Source organism: Loxodonta africana, chromosome 12, assembly GCF_030014295.1.
Source record: "Loxodonta africana isolate mLoxAfr1 chromosome 12, mLoxAfr1.hap2, whole genome shotgun sequence".
NCBI lineage: Eukaryota > Metazoa > Chordata > Mammalia > Proboscidea > Elephantidae > Loxodonta > Loxodonta africana.
In genome coordinates, this window is record NC_087353.1 from 4957547 (window position 1) to 4978846 (window position 21300).

Genomic DNA, 21300 nt, shown 5'->3' on the forward strand with positions numbered 1-21300 from the left:
ACCAAAGAAGATATTCAAGCAGGCAACAAACACTTGAAATGATGCCCTCTGTCATTAGCCATTCCCACTGCCGTCGAGGAGATACCGACTCATAGCAACCCTATACAATAGAGTATACCTGGCCCATAGAGTTTCCAAGGAAAGACTGGCATATTCGAACTGCTAACCTCTTGGTTAGCAGCCGCAGTACTTAACCACTTCGTCATTAGCCATTACACCCGTACCCGTTGCCGTCGAGTTGATTCCGACTCATAGCGACCCTACAGGACAGAGTAGACCTTCCCCACAGGGTTTCCAAGGACTGCCTGGTGGATGAGAACTGCCAACCTTTTGGTTAGCAGCCACAGCTCTTAACCACTACACCACCAAGGTTTCCATTAACCACTAGAGAGATGCAAATCAAAACTACAATGAGATACCACCTCACCCCTGCTAAAATAAATATGACAAAAAAAAAACCCACAGAAAACAACAAATGTTGTTTAGGATATGGGGAGATCAGAACACTTATACACTGGTGGTGAGAAGGTAAAATGGTACAACTCTTGTGAAAAACAGTGTAGCAATTCCTCAAAAAATTTAAAATAGAATTACCACAAGATCCAACAATCCTACTCCTAGGTATATTCCCTAAATTTTTCTTTTAAATAATGACACAAAGACACATGTACACCAATGTTCATTGCAGTATTATTCTCAATAGCAAAAAGATGGAAACAACCCCACTGCCCATCAGTAGATGAATGGATAAACAAAATATGGTACATATATACAATGAAATACTACTTAGACTTAAAGAAAAATGAAGTCCTGATATATGCTATGATATGAATGAAACTCAAAGGCATTATGTAGAACAAAATATGTCAATCACAAAAGAAAAAATATTGTATGTTCTCACTTATATACATAAAATGACAAGAAAAGGTAATTATATAGAGACCAGCAGTTACAAGTTGTTGCTAAGGGCAAAAGAGGGGACCAGAATCACTCTTTGAGAAGTAGTGAATTTTTGTTTATGGTAATGGGGAAATTGGCAATGTCTAAGGGTAATGGTCTCCACACATCTGTCATTTTGTTGTTCTTTGGGGGCTTGCAGGTAGTTGTGATGCTGGAGGCTATGCCATTGGTATTCAAATATCACCAGGGTCACCCATGGTGAACAAGTTTCAGCTGAGCTTCCAGACTAAGACAGACTAGGAAGAAGGATCTGTTGGTCTACTTCGTAAAAAAAAAAAAAAAATTAGCCAGTGAAAACCTCATGAAACGAATAGCATCAGAACATTGTCTGATATAGTGCCAGAAAATGAGCCCCTCAGATTGGAAGGCACTCAAAAGACTAATGGGGAAGAGCTGCCTCCTCAAAATGCAGTTAATGACATGGATAGAGTCAAACTTTCAAGACCTTCATTTGCTGATGTAGCACAACTCAAAATGAGAAAAAATAGATACAAACATACGTTAATAATAAGAGAGTGGAATGTATGAAGTATGAACCTAGAAAAATTGAAAATTGGCAAAAATGAGATGGAACGCATAGTCATCAATATCCTAGGCGTTAATGAGCTGAAATGGGCTGATAATGTCCGTTCTGAATCAGACAATCGTATGGTCTACGACGCCAGGAACGACAACTGGAAGAGAAATTACATTGCATTCATCACCAAAAAGAACATTTCAAGATCTATCCTGAGATACAACACTGTCAGTGATAGGATAATATCCATACGCCTATAAGGAAGACCAGTTAGTGTGACTATTATTCAAATTTACACACTAACCACTAAGGCCAAAAATGAAAAGAAATTGAAGATTTTTAACAACATCTACAGTCTGAAATTGATCAAATATGCAATCAAGATGCACTGATAATTACTGACGATTGGAATGTGAAAGTAGGGAAACAAAGAAGGAAGAATCATAGTTGGAAAATATGGCCTTGGTGATAGAAATGATGCCAGAGATTGCATGATAGAATTTAGCAAGACCAATGACTTCTTCATTGCAATCACCTTTTTTCAACAACATAAAGGACAACTATACATGTTGACTTCACCAGATGGAATACGCAGGAATCAAATCGATTCCTTCTGTGAAAAGAGATGATGAAAAAGCTCAATAACATCGGTCAGAACAAGGCCAGGGGCCAGTTGTGGAATAGGATATCAACTGCTTATATGCACGTTCAAACTGAAGTTGAAGAAAATTACAAAAATTCCCCAAAAGCCAAAGTATGACCTTTAGTATAACCCACCTGAATTTAAAGACTATCTCAAGTATAGATTGGATGCATTGAATGCTAATAATTGAAGACCAGACTAGTTGTGGAATGACATCAAGGACATCATACATGAAGAAAGCAAGAGATCATTAAAGAGACAGGAAAGAAAGAAAAGACCAAAATGGATGTCAGAAGAGACTCTGAAACTTGTTCTTGAAGTCAAGTAACTAAAGCAAAATGAAGAAATGATGAAGTAAAGAGCTGAACAGCAGATTTCAAAGGGTGGCTCTAGAAGACAAAGTAAAGTATTATAATGACATGTGCAAAGACCTGGACTTAGAAAACAGAAAGGTAAGAACATGCTTGGCATTTCTCAAACTGAAAGAACTGAAGAAAAAATTCTAGCTGTAAGCATTGAAAAAATATATTGAAGAATTCTGTGGGGAAAATATCAAATGACACAGAAGGCATAAAAAGAAGATGGAAGGAATACACAGAGTCACTGTACCAAAAATAATTTGTTGGCCTTCAACCATTTCAGGAGGTAGCATAATGATCAAGAACTGATGGTACTGAAGAAGAGGTTCAAGCCGCACTGAAAACACTGGCAAAAAACAAGGCTCCAGGAATTGACAGAAACCAACTGAGATGTTTCAACAAACAGATGCAATGCTGGAAGTGCTCACTTGTCTACACCAAGAAATCTGGAAGATAGCTACTTGGTAATCCCAACAGGAAGAGATCCAATTTTGTACTCATTTCAAAGAAAGGTGATCCAACAGAATGCAGAAATTATCGAACGATATCATTAATATCACAGGCAAGTAAAATTTTGCTTAAGATCATTCAAAAGTGGTTGCAGCAGTATATTGACAGGGAACTGCCAGAAATTTAAGCCGAATTCAGAAGAGGGTGTGGAACAAGGGATATCATTGTTGATGTCAGATGGATCATAGCAGAGAATACCATAAAGATGTTTACCTGTTTTATTGACTATGCAAAGGCATTCAACTGCCTGGATCATAACAAATTGTGGATAACATTGCAAAGAGTGGGAATTCTAGAACACTTAGTTGTGCTCATGAGGAACCTGTAAATAGATCAAGAGGCAGTCGTTGGGATAGAACAAGGGGATATTTTGTGGCTTAAAGTCAGGAAAGGTGTGTGTCAGGGTTGTAACCTTTTGCTGTACTTATTCAATCTGTATGCTGAGCAAATAATTTGAGAAGTTGGACTATATGAAGTAGAACAAGGCATCAGGATTGGAGGCGGCTCATTAACAACCTGTGAAACACAAATGATACAACATTGCTTGCTAAAAGTGAAGGAGACTTGAAGCACTTACTGATGAAGATCAAAGACCACAGCCTTCAGTATGGATTATACCTCAATATAAAGAAAACAAAAATCCTCACAACTGAACCAATGAGCAACATTATGATAAATGGAGAAAATATTGAAGTTGTCAAGGACTTCATTTTGCTTGGATCCATGATCAAAGCCCATGGAAGAAGCAGTCAAGAAATTAAATGATGCACTGTACTTGGGAAAATCTGCAGCAAAAGATCTCTTTAAAGTGTTAAAAAGCAAAGAAGACACTTTAAGGACTAAGGTGCCCCTGACTCAAGTCAGGGTGTTTTCAATCACCTAATGTGCATGTGAAAGCTGGACAACGGATAAGGAAGACTGAAGAAGAATTTGTGCCTTTGAATTACGGTGTTGGCTAAGAATATTGAATATACCAGGGACTGCCAGAAGAGTGCACAAATCTGTCTTGGAAGAAGTTCCACCAGAATGCTCATTAGAAGGAAGTATAGGGAGACTTAGTCTCATGTACATTGGACATGTTATCAGGAGGGACCACTCCCTGGAGAAGGACATCAGGCTTGGTAGAGTAGAGGGTCAGAAAAAAAGAGGAAGACCCTCAATGAGATGGATTGACAAAATGGATGCAACAATGGGCTAAAACAACAATGATTGTGAGGATGGGGGAGGACCAAGGTAGCCTTTTGTTCCATTGTACACAGGGTCACTGTGAGTCAGAACCAATGTGGTGACACCCATCAACAACAACACGAGAAATGGTTGCACAACTTGACTATCACCAAGCTGTACACCAGGGAAAAAGGGGCAAAATGCAAATAAAGTATTTTAAATAACTTTATGACTACAATAGCAGCTAAACAAACTAAAAAGGCTTTGCCTGTTGATAGTACTTAGTTACAAATAAACATTTCATTGGATTAGTTTTCTTGGTACAAATGTTTAGAGTCATGGCTTCGTGAGTCTATCCAGTCAATTGGACTGAAGATTTTTAGAGTTTCTGTTCTACCTCCTAGTTCAGAAAGTAGTACCTGGGGTCTTAAAACCTATCAAGTGGCCGCCCAAAACATAACAATTTGTCTGTATTTGTCTGGAACAATAGAAGTAGGAGACCTAGTAATCAGAGAAGGAAATGGAATGAAGGTTTAATTGCTTCCTTGAACTTCTACCTCCTCTGCCAGGAGACCAGAAGAAATGGATGGTGCCTGGCTACTGTTACTGAATGTTTTCATCAAGGACACAGCAGATGGATCCTGGCCAAAAGGAGGAAAACCAGGGAACAGAACTTCAAACTCACGTGGAAACCAGACTTACTGGATCTACTTTGGCTGGGAGGATTCTCAATCTAGTGCCCAGAGATAATCTTTAAACCTTGAACCAAAACTATCCCAGGAAGCCATTGTTAAATGAACCAACAGTTTAACCCAAGTAATAAAGAATATTTGCCTTGAGCATTGTGCTTTTATAAAGAATTATCTATATGAGTTCAAACTTATAACACTTACTCTAAAGCACAGATGAGAACTTTAGGGAGCAGAGAGTTTAAATTAACAGTGATGTAAAAATATAGGTAGAGAAACTGAAAATGCCGACAAGTTGTAACCACTGTCACTGAACTGCTCATGTAGAAATTGTGAGAGATGCATGTTTGGTTGTGTATACAGCCATAAAAAATAAATAAATAAAAGCTATCTAGTGAAATAAAATAGGGTTGTGATTTGACACATCTTTTTTTTGTAATTTGTTTCTTAAAAATCTGCTACCACATTTGGATGCCTTGGGTGCTGAATCCCTTCTTAAGATATTAAGATAAGCACCAATTTATATACAATTAATGTAAGTTACTTCATTAATTCATGAGTGACCTGAACTAGTAAGCATCCTGATACATAACAATTGCTAGATAAAATACCTATAGATGAATTATCTTAAAATTAAAGCTATTGTCTTTGGCAGGTATCCACCATCTTTTAAAAAATGATGTTAAAATAACAATAGCACATAACAAGCTTCTCCATCATCTCAGATTATACTGCATAAGAAAATTGCTTGAACTTACCCTTGTTTTTACCAACTTAGATTTTCTAATTTTACCAAGTTAGATTTTCTAGGGTACTTTATTGAGATTTTTATCTTGCCAAACATTAAACTCTAAAAAAAAAAAAAAAAGAAAAGAAAGAAAGGGGTAAAGTCTGGACCATGTTTAATAGACCAGAATTTGAGGTGCATAGCTGTCTATTTTTCCTGTACTAGTACGACTCAATGGCAGTGGTGATGGAGTATGGATCTAAAATCAGCTCATAGAGGACATCCTCACCTCATCAGGAGAGGTCTCCGCTACTCACCTATTCAGGCATTTGACCTTTTAAGGCTTCCCATATTCAATAAAAGGACGGTAACTCTACTGGCAGCTTAATTTGATTTTCTGTTAAGCATAAAGTTCTGAACTCAATGAAAAATATAGCAGAGTTGTACTCCAGACATTTACCGGGAGAAAACCTTGAGCCATCTGCCACATAATACTTATTAAATTCTTGAAAGAAAATGACTAGAAGGATTGCTTGAAAGAAAAAAAATCTAGTGTTATATATATTCCAAAAGGTATCACTAAATCAAGCCAGGCCAAGAGACCTGGCTCTCTGGAGCACATCTAACTTGTCTCCTCTAGAATCGATTTACTGTGTTATCAGCTTCTGGGATGCTGCCACCATACTTTATCACTGAAGCAACCGAGAGGCTGTTTCCTAATAAATAGTGCACTTTACCTAAGGAATTGTTAAAATAAAACAATTGCTTGGATAATTTGAATATCACAACTGATCGTTTACCTTTTGGAGTAGGATGCTCGAAACAACTTAGAAATTACAAGTGTAACTTTCATCTCTAACGTAGCTTCTGTCTTTTTGGGAGCCTTCCGTGAAAAGAAAGATTCTAAGTCCACATTCATGTGCAAGTGAATGCTGCACTGAGTTAGAAGTATTTCCCCTGGGCACTGAAGTTCGGAGTGACAACATTCATTCAAAATATTGACCTACATATACGGTTAGGTACAGGAGTATACATATGTAAGAACACAGAAGCATCTATATGTACTTGTGAATACTGATACGCACATGCAGGCACATAGATTCATTGAAGACACAACTACAGATAGTCCTCAGACATAACCAAACACATTCCAAGATCGGTTTTCTGAGTTTGAAGGCTTAGGACCACAGTCTTGTAGGACAATTCAGTCGATTGGCATAACATAGTTCACAAACTTCAAGCTCTGCATCCTGGAGAAGTAAGTAGCATCTGGGGTCTTAAAAACGTGCAAGTGGTCATTTAAGATACAACTATTGGTCTTTATTCATCAGGAGCAAAAGAATAAAAAGGTAACCAAAAGCTCAGAGAAGAAATAAGTCTACAGGGCTGATAACCTACCCAACCCACAGCCTCATCTACCCTGAGACCAGAAGAACTAGATGGTACCCGACAACCACCACTGACAGTTCTGACCCGGGTCACAGTAGATGGTTCTGGATAGCATGGTAGAAAATGTAGAGCAAAACTCCAATTCTTAAAAAAGGCCAGACTAACTGGACCGGTTGAGACCAGGGGGCTCCCTGAGACCATCACCCTGAAACATGCTTCAAATCTTGAGCCAAAATTATCTCCTGGCGATCACCTTTAAATGAAATAATAGAGTGGCACACAAAATAAATGATATTAACTATAAGAATAGTGCTCTACTAAAAAAAAACATCTGTATGAGACCAAAATGTCAACAATTACTCTAAAGCAAAGATGAGAAGATAAGGGGGCAGGGAAACTAGAATACTGGAAATGGAAAAACCAGAATGCACTTTAAGATAACATTGACATGTTGTGCAAAATGTAACTAATGTCACTGAACTATTTGTGTGGAAATTGTCAAATGGAAATCTAACTTGCTGTGTAAATTTTCACTAAAAACACAATAAAATATTTTTAAAAATATATTGCCTGGCCTCCCTCTTTGGAGCCAAATTCATAGTTAACTCATAAAAATTTCATGGATCTTACTGGTTAGCATTTTAGGCATATTCCAGCTCTACTGTGCCTTATCTTTATATCTTTTTTTAATTCCTCTTTTAATGTATACTATCTGTGCTACTTATATGTAAGTAAGTAGCAGTCATCTATAAAACAATGTAGGAAATGAATTATTAATATATTCCATCACTCCCTACTTTAAAAAGTTTTTGTTTTTTCAGTTCTTTACAACCATTTTTTTGAAATATGATTGTTAAGAATGTTCAATGTAATTGTCAAATCTAGGCAAACGTTCCATCATCCATCTGTCAGTTTGTTGTACTGTGGTGACTTGCATGTTGCTATGATGCTGGAAACTATGACACTGGTATTTCAAATGCCAGCAGGGCCATCCATGGCAGACAGGTTCTAGTGGAGCTTCCAGCTAACACACACTAGGAAGAAAAGACTGGTGATCTACTTCTGAAAATTAGCCGATGAAAACCTTGTGGATCACAACAGAATGCTGTCTGATATAGTGGTGAAAGATGAGCTCCTTATGCTGGAAGGCACTTAAAATATAGAGTGGTGGGATGCAGAACCCAAATTATCGTAAAAAGACCAGACTTAATGGTCTGACTGAGACTAGAAGGACGCCGGTGGTCATGGCCCCCAGACCTTCTGTTGGCCCAGGACAAGAACCATTCCCAAAGCCAGCTCTTCAGACAGGGATTGGACTGGACAATGGGTCGGAGAGGTATGCTGGTGAGGGGCAAGCTTCTTGGATCAGGTGAACTCTTGAGACTATGTTGGCATCTCCTCCCTGGAGGGGAGAGGAGAGGGTTGAGGGGGTTAGAAGCTGGTGAAATGGACAAGAAAAGAGAGAGTGGAGGGAGGGAGCAGGTTGTTTTATTAGGGGGAGAGCAACTGGAAGTACGCAGCAAGGTGTATATAAGTTTTTGCGTGAGAGACCAGCTTGATTTGTAAAGTTTCACTTAAAGCACAATAAAAATTAAAAAAAAAAAAACAACACAGTGGTGGCAGCAATGGACTCGAGCATACCAACAACCATGGAGATGGTGCCAGACCAGGCAGAGTTTTATTCTCTTTTATGTGGGGTCACCATGAACTGGAGCCAACTCCTTGGCAACTAAGAACAACAGATAAATATTGACAAGCTTTGTGGGGTCTATGGGAGGGGTGAAAAAGAGACCATATGAATCTAATCCCCCATTAGATTCAAACCCACTTGATTTTTTATGTAAACACAGAGAAGGCTTATTCTGAAAATCCCTACTGGGTAGAGTTTCCTACCTGACTCCTGCTGGAACCTAAATAGAAAGATTTGAAAAGGACAAAAATAATAAAATGACATCATTTTCACTTGTTCAAAATCTAACATTTGTTCATATAATGAAATATTAAATCTAGATGCAAAGAGAAAACTGTACCGTGCTTTCTGTTGTGCCAACTTAGCTAAAACTACATTTTCCAGAATTAACATTCTTGCGTAGTTCTCAGTATGAACCAAAAGCTACATTACTCATGAGCGTTGGAAGGTGGAAGTGAAGCAAAAGCCATGATTTTTTGAGCTCAGAGAATGGATCTGGGTCACAAGGTACTGTGGCAGTTCCCGCACTTTTGTTTTTCTCACTCTGTAAGCAAGGAGCAGTAGTGGAAGGCACAGCCTCTCCACCTTCTGCCAGGTGGTGCTTCTGCTTCTTCAATGCCTAGACCAGGTGTTTGTTTACTTCCCCAAAATGAAGGGTGTCAGCTTCTCTTTCAGTAAACCCACATCATCAAAGACAGAAGGAGTGAGAGACAGACATGGGTTCTGGGTTCTAGTCTATTGCTTGTGTGTTCCAGCCCATTCTTGTGGGCTTCAATTTGTCCTTACTCTCTCCCATTTTACACCCCTCATCCCCTCCTGACTGTCTGCACGTATGCAAAGATCCTTAAATATACTGGTTAGCTACCATTCACAACAGAAGCCCTGTTGGCATAGTGGTTAAGAGCTTGGCTGCTAACCAAAAGGTCGTCAATTCAAATCCACCATCTGCTCCTTGGAAACCCTATAGGGCAGTTCTACTCTGTCTATTGACTGCACCTAACAACACTACAATTGTATTAGTTAGAACTTGTACTTGTTAAGTTGCCAAGCTTGTTAAAATTATTCTTTTCATAGTAGAAATGTCTCAAGCCACACTCACAGCTGGTGTGGTTTGCTGCTATCTTCAGTTACTCAAGAAGCTAGGCTGAGGAAGATTTTCTGTCTTCATACCCTGTTTCCAAGATGGTCCTCTGCATCAATATCCAGCAAGCAGACAGGGGAAACAAGAAAGAGGAGTATCACACAGGAATCTCTGTGGACCAGGCACACTCCTCTATCACCACTTCCTGTTGACCACAAAGTACTCACATGACCACACCTCACAGAAAAATAAGCTGGAAATTGTAGTCTGGCTTTGGGCCCTGGAATAAGAGGGAACAGACTTGGTGATCACATCACATAGCAGTCTCCTCCACAAACCCCACCTGAGGTGTTCTGTGTGTCTGATTTGATTTTCTTTGAAGATGCTGAGGACAGGATTTTAGTTCTATTCTCCTGAACCACTGTTTTTCAGACCTTAGGTTGCAAGAGTAAATGAACACCCTGGACACACCCAGTTGAGATGATGGCCACGTACATCCATTGCCAATCGCATCAGAAATCTGCTTGCAAATAGGGAATCATCACTAATTCTTGACATCAGCGTATGCCACTACGGAGTTTACCTATATGACCATCATCCTGACAGAGAGCTCCTTGTACTTCATTTTAAAAGTTGGAACTAAGAACTCAGAAGACCTAGAAATTTACCTCAAGATAAATAGTTACAAGCCCAAGGAGTTAACATTTGAACTTAGGCCTTTCTGATTTTATTTTTCCTTAACCCATCAGCCAATGCACTTATTCTAGCACTTTCTGAGTCACAGTACCAGAGTTAGGTACAATGAATAAGGAATCAAACAAGAATTTTTTTTTTTTTTCCTATCTGAAATTGTTCACTAAGAAACCTTCTGAAGCATGTGTTTTACTGGAATGTGTTTACCAGTATTGACACTTGGTTGGGAGATTTAGCAATAAGTTCCCGTCAAGTTTGATTTGTACTTCTGTGGGTCATTTACTTTCTGAAGCTTAGAAATAATGGAATTCAAGGTTTACTTTAATAAAACTTTCAACTGTCTCTAAAGTAATTTATGTAGATATATTTCAGAAAGCTCAGTCATAATTAGTCGAGTTCAGATGGTAAAATTTTCATCAAACCATGAATTTAGAAGAAAGGACTGGTTATTGACTGTTTTAAAAGTTATGGTATACTTTAAATTAATTTTTTTAACTCCTTGCAAAATTTTTCTTTTAAAGTAAATGTCCAATCAAATTGACTATAAATTGTTTTTGAATTTCAAGGTCTGTGTTCAAACCTAGGTAAAAATCCTAGTAGAACTTTTTCAGCCACTTTTCCAAAACAGCTGTACTTACCACGTTCATCTAATTTGTCTTTCGGTGGGCTTCAAAGTCTCTGCAGTCTGATATCTCAGAAACAATACAGGGCAGTCAATGCCAGAGTCAGGTGGGGTGGATGATGGTGAGGGGGCATTAAACAGGAAACTGACACACAATCCTAATTCAAGGAACTTAAAGATAGTTGGAAAAGTGGGTAACACGTTAAGTGGCAATGACTCAACAGTGTCTTCGGTGAAAAATGAGTTATATAAACAACAAAAAGCTACAGAGCACTAGATCATTGTAATCCACGGTGTTCAAAACTGTTTTTATTAATTTACTAAATAGCTATTGAACAGCTACTACTTGCCAAGCATCATGGATATAGCAATGAGCATGCCCATCAAAACCCCGCTCCATAGAGTTTATATTCAAGTAGAAAAGACAGACAAACAACAACCACAAAAAATGATTTCAGATGAAGATGGTGTCTGTGAAGGAATCACAGGGCGATGTGATAAAGAAATGAAGAAAGATTGGCAGGTGGGGATTCATTACGTAACTAATTTTTCAGGTGGGATCTCTCTGAGAAGGTCACATTTGAACTGAGACCTGAAGGACAAGAAGAAGACAACTACACCGGACAGCGAAGAACAGCCTCCCAGGAAGAGAAAATAACAAGCCCAGTTACATGCAACTACAGAAGTACAGGTGGGCCCTGGGTTAGGAACATCCAACTTATAGACAACTACTCTTGCCCTTTCACGCTATGTAAATTTGCCCTCATGTCAAAATGATTGAACCAGCCCCTACTGGCAAGAAATTCTTCACCACAATCACCTTCACTTGGGGCACGTGCAGCTTTTAAACCACTGAAAAGACGGAGCCTTTTCTTGCACTAGGGTCAGGCCAAATAAGAACCGTATGTACATTGTCCGACTTACCTACTATTAAAGGACAATCAGGAGCGCGTCTCATAGCACTGAGAAAGAAGCACCGGGGGCATAATGTGTCTCCCTGCAGGGGGAAGCTCCTAGACGAGGGAAGATTAATGACAAGGACCTTCCCTCAGAGCCGACAGAGAGAGAAAGCCTTCCCCCGAGGTGGCACCCTGAATTGGGACTTCTAGCCTCCTAAACTGTGAGAGAATAAATTTCTTTTTGTTAAAGCCATCCACTTGAGATATTTCTGTTATAGCAGCACTAGATAACTAAGACAGAATTTCCAGGAACTGCCTATAGAGGGGAATTTTCGAATCCAAATGTATATTTCTCTGATAATTTTGTATATTAAATTTGTTTAACTTTCTGACTGAGGAGTTGGAGTAGGGCAACAGAGGCAGAGAGTGTCGGAGTATCAAACCCACTGCCCTTGAGTCGACTCCGGCTCATAGTGACCTTCTAGGACAGAGTAGAACTCTCTCAGAGGGTTTCTACTGTTGTAAATCTTTATGAAAGCAGACTGTCACATCTTTCTCCCTTGGAGCAGCTGGTAGTTTTGAACCACCAGCCTTTTGGTTAATGGTCAAACACTTAACCATTATGCCACCAGGGCTCTTGTCTCTGTGTCAAAGGGCCTCTAAAAAGTGGACTTTCACAATAAAACCACCTTTGGGGGGTGTGTGTAGTAGACAATGACACCAGTGAAAGGGAAATGTATAAAGAGCTCGACAGTAAAAAGTTGCTGTTGTCAGATGCCATCAAGTCCCTTCCAAGTCATAACACCCTGTATACAACAGAGCACAAACACTGTCAGATCCGGCACCACCCTCACAATCATTGCTGTGTTTGAGCCCATTGTTGCAACCACTGTGTCAATCCATCTCATTGAGGGTCTTCCTCTTTTTCCCTAATCATCTACTTTACCAAGTATAATGTCCCTCCCCAGGGACTGGTCCCTCCTAATAACGTGATCAAAATATGTGAGACAAAGTCTCACCATCCTTCCTTCTAATTAGTATTCTGGCTCTACTTCTTCCAGGATAAATTTGTTTGTTCTTCTGGTAGTCCATGGTATATTCAATATTTTTTTCCAACACTGTGATTCAAATGCATCAATTCTTCTTTGGTCTTCCTTATTCATTGTCCACCTTTTCCATGGATATGAAGCTATTGAAAATACCATGGCTTGAGTCAGGCACACCTTAGCCCTCAAAGTGACATCTCTGCTTTTTAACACTATCACAAGGTCTTTTGCAGCAGATCTGTCCAATGCAATATGTTCTTTGATTTCTTAACTGCTGTTTCCATAGGTGTTGATTGTGGATCCAAGTAAAATGACATGCTTGACAACTCCGATATTCTCTCCATTTATCATGATGTTGTGAGGTTCAAAAGAAAAGAAAAAAATTCTAAAGGAGGACTTCAAATAAAACTTTGAGAGCCAAGATATTTCTATATTGCTCTTCTTCTTTTTGTTTCTTTTATGAACTACATGGTGACATCATCTGTAATACCTATCTGTAATATCTATCTTCAGCACTTATATCCCTGGTGTTAGCCTGCAAGAGGATTCCTGGTGAAGCAAAGATTAAGAGCTAGGCTGCTAGCCAAAATTAAGATTCGAACCCACCAGCCTCTCTCCAGGAAAAAAACCTAGGATCTGCTCCCGTAAAAATAATAGCCTAGAAAACCTATGGGGCAGTTCTACTCTGTTCTGTTTGGTCGCCATGAGTTGAAATCGACCTAACAGCACGCAACAACAGAAAGCCTGGACGAATGTCAAGTTTTTTGTTTGTTTTCATTTTACTTTTAGGTAGTTGGTGCTGCGCACAGCTAAGGCTTAGGAAAAGAATGATCTGAATTTTTGAAATCTATGTAGGTTGCTTGATGAAGAGTCAAAATTATGGAAAAAGAAAATATCTTTCTAAAATTGAGGGTACAATCATAACTTAAACACAAAATATGTTAGGACAATAAATAAAAAAGTAAATTTTTTTTTTTTTAACTTTCCAACATTCTTGGAAAGAAACTCAGAAGTAGGGAAGTTAATAAGTTTCTATTTTAAAGCAGGATCTGAAGGGGATGAGTGGAAGGAATATTAAACTGGAAACATTAAACATCAATATAATCTCATGACATCAAAAAAAAAAAAAAACAGAACAACCTGTAACCATCTCTGATGAAAGGTTGCATCTTGACGCAGTCAGAGGTGACATCAGGTTTGAAACTCCGTCACCCAGATTCTGGCCTCTCATTCTATTTTCCACTAATAAGAATCAATTAGTACCTGATTCCGTGTCTTCAGGCAGAAAATTAAAATTGGACCTGGGATATTCTGTTGCTGTTAGGAAAAAGTACAGATATTTTCAGTGGTGTATAGAGTAAGTGTGAAACGTGGACAAAGGGGCAAGCCTAGAGACCAGACTGCTGAGAATCAAAACCTCTAACTGCTGAGGCAATAAATGCTATAAAATATACATTGGTGCTCAAATGGAACACATGGCTGTAGATGTGGCTAGGGCCAGGCTTGCTGTGTGCCTGAAGACCCACTAAGAAATATGTTGGCAAAAGTAAACGTAGCTCCAGAAGAATTCCCTTATATGGCAATATAAATGATAATCGTAACCCCTCCTCCCATGGTTTAAAGGCAAGGAGCCCACAGTTCTAAGTTGGCTGGGAATGTGGTCTGGTCTGCTAAATTTCCTGCCTGATGTTTGGAGAATTAGGCAGGGGACAGGGAGTCACACCTGCCCACTTGCCTTCTTTATCTCAGGTATACACTTTGTACTTCTTCTATATTTACTCGAGCTTGAATGAAGTAAAAGCAGCCTTGGCCTCAGTCCAAGATGCCATTCCTGCCTGTCTTTGATCCTGGACCACACCTTTGTGATCCTGTCCAGCTCCGAAAAAGTTACGTCGGTGGGGGAATTATGAGCTCATGATGATGCTAACATGGGTAGAATAATATAAAGTGTGACTTAAATTAGTTAAAATTGACGCATGAGTTTCAACAATATCTATCAAAATGCCACATACTGACCAACCAAATTTTTGTGAATCTAAATTGAAGTTTTGTCCGACCACTGAGTTTCAGGCATAAATTGTGCACAGTAATTCAAAGCACATGCTTAGAGGGAATTTTATATTACAGCTTACTAGTCGGAAGGCAGAGAATCAGGAAGAAATCAATGTGAGAAAATACAGAGGAGGCTTTATATAAAAAAAATTATATAGGGAGATACATATTCTTAGGGAAAAAAATAAAACGTAAAAGACTAGGGAGCTTTAAGTATCTGGTAACGGTCAGAAATAAAAGATACTGCCTTGCAGGAGGGAACGTAACTGAGTTGGGAAAAACTTATCAAGTTAATAAATCCCAGGAAAATTGTAGAGGATAGCAGGATCGTGCAGAGGTGTAGGTAAAACATGAAGGTGAAAACTACCAAATGGCAGGATACTTGACTTCTTGCATCCACAAGAGTGGGATAAACCAGGAATCCTGAGAGTGCTCTAGCAAAAAGAGCTCAGGCCTTGGTAAAGCTGAAGTCTGCATCTTTGGTAATGGGGCTATTTTATGTCGATTATATTACAATGTAGAAAATCACATGCAAATGAAGGCAATAATAATTTGAGGTAGAGTAACACAACTTGGGATTCCCCTGGGGGGTGCAAATGGTCAATGTGGTCGGCTATTAACCAAAGTTGGGAGGTTTGAGTCCACCCGGAGGGGCCTCAGAATAAAGGCTTAGTGAGCTACCTCCAGAAAATTAACGAGTGAAAACCCTGTGGAGCACAGTTCTGCTCTGATACACATGACTTTACAGCCACTGGAACACACCTTCGCGGCAGATCTGGGGCTGAGTTTGGCGGCAGACTAAGCACGGCTTCATGAGGGAAGCCAACATGGAACGGGGTAAAGTGAGATTGTGCGGAGCCGCTCAGGTGCCACAGCCCCGGGAGGACGTCTTGCTGACTGTGCAGTAACCATGCAAAAAAAAAAAGCCCTTTGTGCATCCACAAGGGCTTGCTTTTCTGTCCTTCAGTCTCACTAGGGGAAGGGACTTGTTCTTGGAAGAAGGTGGAGAGTTCTTTCTTCTGCAGCCACGCATGCTGATTTGGACTGGAGGAAGGTGCAGCTTCCTGGTCAGACTGCTCTGTTTGCCCCGGGAGTCCGTGGTGATGACAAGGGGAAGAGGAACAAGGACACTACCAACAAGTTATTAAGTGATTACAATGCACAAATGCTGGGATAAGCTCTTCTCAGTATTAATTCCCTTTAACACAAGAGGAGTCCAGGGGTGGTAGGGGTGGTAGGAATGGTTAATTTCACAGCTGATAACTGAAAGGCTGGAGTTTTAAGTTCACCCAAAGGCACCTCAGAAGAAAGGTCTGGCAACCTTCTTTCAACCATGCAGCCATTGAAAACCCTACAGGGCACAGTTCTACTCCTACACACATAGAGTCTTCCGGGAGTCAGAATTAACTGGACGGCAACTGGTGTCACCATAACAATGACATATGTAGGCATCATTATGAAGAAACTGAAGGTCAGAGAAGTTAAGTTTAATTTCCCATGCTCACGCAGATATTAAGGGGTACAAATTGAACTACAATCCAGGTTGGTTTGATTCATTCCAGAAACCATATTCTTGGGCACGCCATGATTCTGCTTCTGACAATGAATTGAAAAGGTCTGACCAGATGGATTAAAGGGTGTCGTGTCACAGGTTGAATTGTGTCCCCCCAGAATGTTTGTCAGCTTGGCTAGGCTGTGATTCCTAGTGTTGTGTGGTTGTCCTCCATTTTGTGATCTGATGTAATTTTCCTATGTGTTGTAAATCCTAATCTCTGCCTGTGGTTAATGAGACAAGATTAGGTTATGTTAAAGAGGATTAGGGTGGGATGCAACGCCCTTGCTCAGGTCACAACCCTGATCCAGTGTAAGGGGAGTTTCCTTAGGGTGTGGTCTGCATCACCTTTTATTTTATAAGACATAAAAGGAGAGAGAAGAGAGCAGAGAGATGGGACCTCCTACCACCAAGCATGAAACACTGGAAGTGGAGCTCATCCTTTGGACCCAGGGTCCCTGTGCTGAGAAGCTCCTAGACCAGGGGAAGATTGATGACAAGGACCTTCCCCCAGAACCAACAGAGAAAGAAAGCCTTCCCCTGGAGCTCGTGCCCTGAATTCGGACTTTTAGGCTCCTAGACTGTGAGAGAATAAATTTGTTTGCTAAAGCCATCCACCTGTGCTATTTCTGTTATAGCAGCACTAGATGACTAAGACATAGCGTAAGTAAAGGCAGAGATAGGGAGAGTGCACATCAGGCAAAAGGAGCAGCTCTCACAAAACCATGGAGGAGTGTTCCTGGCACAAGGAAAGAGTGGGTTTAGCTACACAGAGACTTTGGATTCTGACAAGTGGAAGATAAGGTTAATTGGAAAGTGTGAGATCAGATTAGTAAAATTTTGGAAAGTCAGTCTGAGATACTTGAATATTTATCCTGAGAGAAGGGTGAAGCCCCATAAGGTTTTTTAAACAAAGTACAGACTTGATATAAATGACGTTTGGGGCAGGTTAAAGTTGGGGCAGGGATGAGACAGGAAGCTAGGAAGCCAACTGAAAAATTTCTGAGATAATTAAGGCATGGAATTGGGAGAGCTTGGACTAAATGCATGCTGAACATCAGAGGGTTAAGCAATTATCCGGCATTCCTTGGTGCTGTTGACAGCAATATCAAATAACTGAGGACAAAAGGTGGGCTTGAGGTTTACTACTATGTAGCAATAATGGTGAAAACCAAAACACGGATTTCAGAAAATCGGGGAGAGAGCAATGGGTTGAGAAATAATTCCATTTCCTCTGACTCACCTTCAGAGATTAGCCCTCACCTTCATATTTACCAATATGAGTCCCAAGCCTGAAGTTACACAAGAGGGACATAACTGGGCTGTGGAAATTACATGAACATGGCTTAGTGTGTACCATTTTAATTCTATTCCTATTGCAAAATAGGTTTATTAAGATCAACTAACATGTAATTACAGATGGAGCCAGAGGAGTGGGTAAGGGGTGGATAAAAATAAGGTAGGAATAAAAGTGAGATATTCCATGGGGTATTTTTCATGACCCCCTAATATCTAAAGGCATTTAACTAAGCAGAGATTACTAATTCACGGCATAATGGTTGTTAAGTGCTAGGCAGTGTGTTCACTGAAAAATATAGTAATTACATAAATTTCCATGATCCCTGTATTACTGGTACTCATCTATGTCAAAGGCGACCCACATCACTGGGTGCAATTTTATTCAAAGGACTTATCTATGAAACTGAGAGATGTCCTGACCTATTCACAGAGCTTGTCTTATCCTAGACCTAGATTTGTCTCTGTCTTACCTATCTCCATATCTGCTTGGTCAGGTACTAACATTTTCCTGAAATTTACATGCAAACTCATACCTTAATATCTAGTTATGATGTTCTAAGAAAGTTAAGGAGGTGAAGAGGAGAGAGGAACTTTTCACAACTTTCTCTCCCTGATCCATCCAAAATAAGGGTCTTACCCTATGTATTGCTGACTTCTCTAGAAATATCTGAGTTGTTTGCTGAGTCATATAACTGTCTCGTTCCTTTAGTAATCACATGCATTGTTTTTCTAGCTGAGAGTAGAAAATAAGGTCACACCTCTCTCATTAAGATAAAATGGCTGCAATTACACATCACTATAAGACTAATTTTAGTTCCTCCCGTGAGGCCTTTCCCAAGTTGGGATAAACTGCCAAATCTCAGAGGATTATTCAAATCACAACATCTCTTCTGCTCATAATCACTTCATGGAGAGTAAAGACTCAAAATTTTTACAAAATCACTGGCCATTATGTTCTAGTCTGTACTGTTGTGGTAACTGCCATGGGGCATTCTTCTTGAAATACAGGCAATTCAGCCTTCTTGAAATTTTCTTATTTCTGGGGAGAGATTCCCTCTTCCTTGTCCATGAAGGGGATGGGGGTGGATTTACAACCACCAAAATGGAAGCTACTGCCACTGCTGCCATGTTTAGAGGCAAAGGAAGGACTGAGGTCAGGGAACACTTTACCCCACCCTTGGAACCCAGTGGGGCACTTCGCTGTCCTATAGGGTTGCTATCAGTTGGAATTGAATTGACTATAGATGGCAATGGGTTTGGTTTTTGGGCTGCATCCAAAAGGGCAGGATTAGTTTTCTTCCAAAGCCTACTCATTTCCTCTCTCTACCTCTACCTTGAAGGTGCAAAAGATCAATTTTCCCTCTTCTGCAGTGGGATTCCATTGCTCTCCATTCTGCATCACAGCCAGGCCCAGCCTCCAACACTGCAATTCCTTAAGTTCTTAGTTCTTCCATTTTACAGCCCATTTCTGGTATTGTGCTTGGTATATAGTTGGTGATAAACAAATATTTGGGAGTTAAATTGATACTTACATAAATGTACACAAAATATTCTCATTTCTTACAGCATTTTGCCAGCAGCTGTATGGTTCAGTCCACAGGTTTTCCAGTCTTAGCCACTAATATACTTCAAAACACAACCCTCCTCTACACCTTTGATTTCCAACTTCAAATTCCCTATAAGGCCATCACCATCTCTGTCATGAACATTATCTCATTTTTCTGATGTAGAATAAATGACATTTGTTTCAGCAAATTAATATCAACTTATACGTGCTATTTCATCTAGAATTAAGTTGGTTTCTTAGATTCATCTTCTCATTCAGAAATGGGCAGAGCTCTGTGTTGGTACGGTGTTGGTAGGGTAGCTTTAACAAATATAAAGCCCATGAATAGGACTCCTGACAAGATGAATTGACACAACGAATGCAACAATGGGCTCAAACATAGCAATGATTGTAAGGACGGCACAGGGCCAGGCCATATTTTGTTCTGTTATAGCGTCGATATGAGTTGGAACCAACCCGATGGCATCTAACAACAATGGGACCATGGTGGGGACAAGGAGCAGTAGTAACATCTGAGCCTGTGCCTCCTCTTAGAATGGTTGGTCACCAACTTGAGGTGAAAATGGAAACTTCAAAGGTGACTTCATTTATTTATTGTTAGAAGCAGAATAGAACCCTGCATTAGTTCTTTCTAACATTAATTATCCCTGGAGATACTACTAATCCTAGACTCAAGTTCCTCTTAAATCTAATTTTTTAGAAAGTGTCTTTCGGCTCTAAACTTTTATGATTCAGTTGAGTGATTAAGGCATAAGAAGCCCTGAAAATGGTTTAAAGTCTGGTATTCTGAAATCATAGAAGGCGTGTAGAAATGTTATTGTTACTAATTAGATTGCAAAATTCACTTAAATTTCAAAACCTCGGTTTTCTAATCTGTAAAATAGAGCTACCAATATTTAGTTCCTTGGGCTATTTTGTCATTGTTAGGATCCATAAAGTTGGCTCTGGCACATGGTGACAAAACGGTACCTAGTCCTGACCATGCTCACAATTGTTGCTTTGTTTGAGCCCATTGTTGCAGTCAATCCACTGGGTTGTTCAGAAGATTAAAAAACCTATCTTATCTGGCACATCTCTGGAAGTCAGTAATATTTTTTCCACAAAAAACTGAAACCTTTCAGTGCTTAGATTATTCCTGTTATGCCACATTTCCAGGCTTAAATGTTGATTTTTATTTTCCAATGATTTTGGACGGTATTCATTAAAAAAAAAAATAAGGCCTCAAATTAACAGTCATTTAAAAAGCAGAGATCGCTACATTACTTTCTAACTACCCAACAGAAGCCCGTAACATAAAAAGTCATTATTGCAGCAGTAGAAATGATGAAAATTAAAATAAAACTAGATAATGAGGGTTATGGAAATGAATTTCCCATTATTGGATGAGTGAAAAAAAAAAAAGTCACCTTTTGTTTAATTTTTCTGAACCAAATCAAAATTAGCCCCAAGGCCAACACACCAAGGTCAGTATCAGTCAAATTTCATTATTCTTTCTTTCTTTCCATTGATTATTCTGGTCCTTGGGATGTTGCAATCCAGCAGAAATGGAGATGAGGCTTTAGTCTCTGCCACCCCGATCTTCCTTCTGCCACACAGTGCTGTGGTGAAATGTCCCTCTGCTGACTCTGGAGAACTAAGGTCCCAGGCATGCCACGGAAATGCCCTCCACAGGGGTCAATCGTGAGAGGTCTTACTCCATGCCAGGTCATGTGCTAAGTACTTTATAGAAACTCTTCTTTCATTCTCACCTAAATGATCCTATGAGATGAGGAATCTGAAGCATAGAGAGATGAAAGAAAACAGTCCAAGGTGACTGTCATGGATTGAATTGTGTCCCC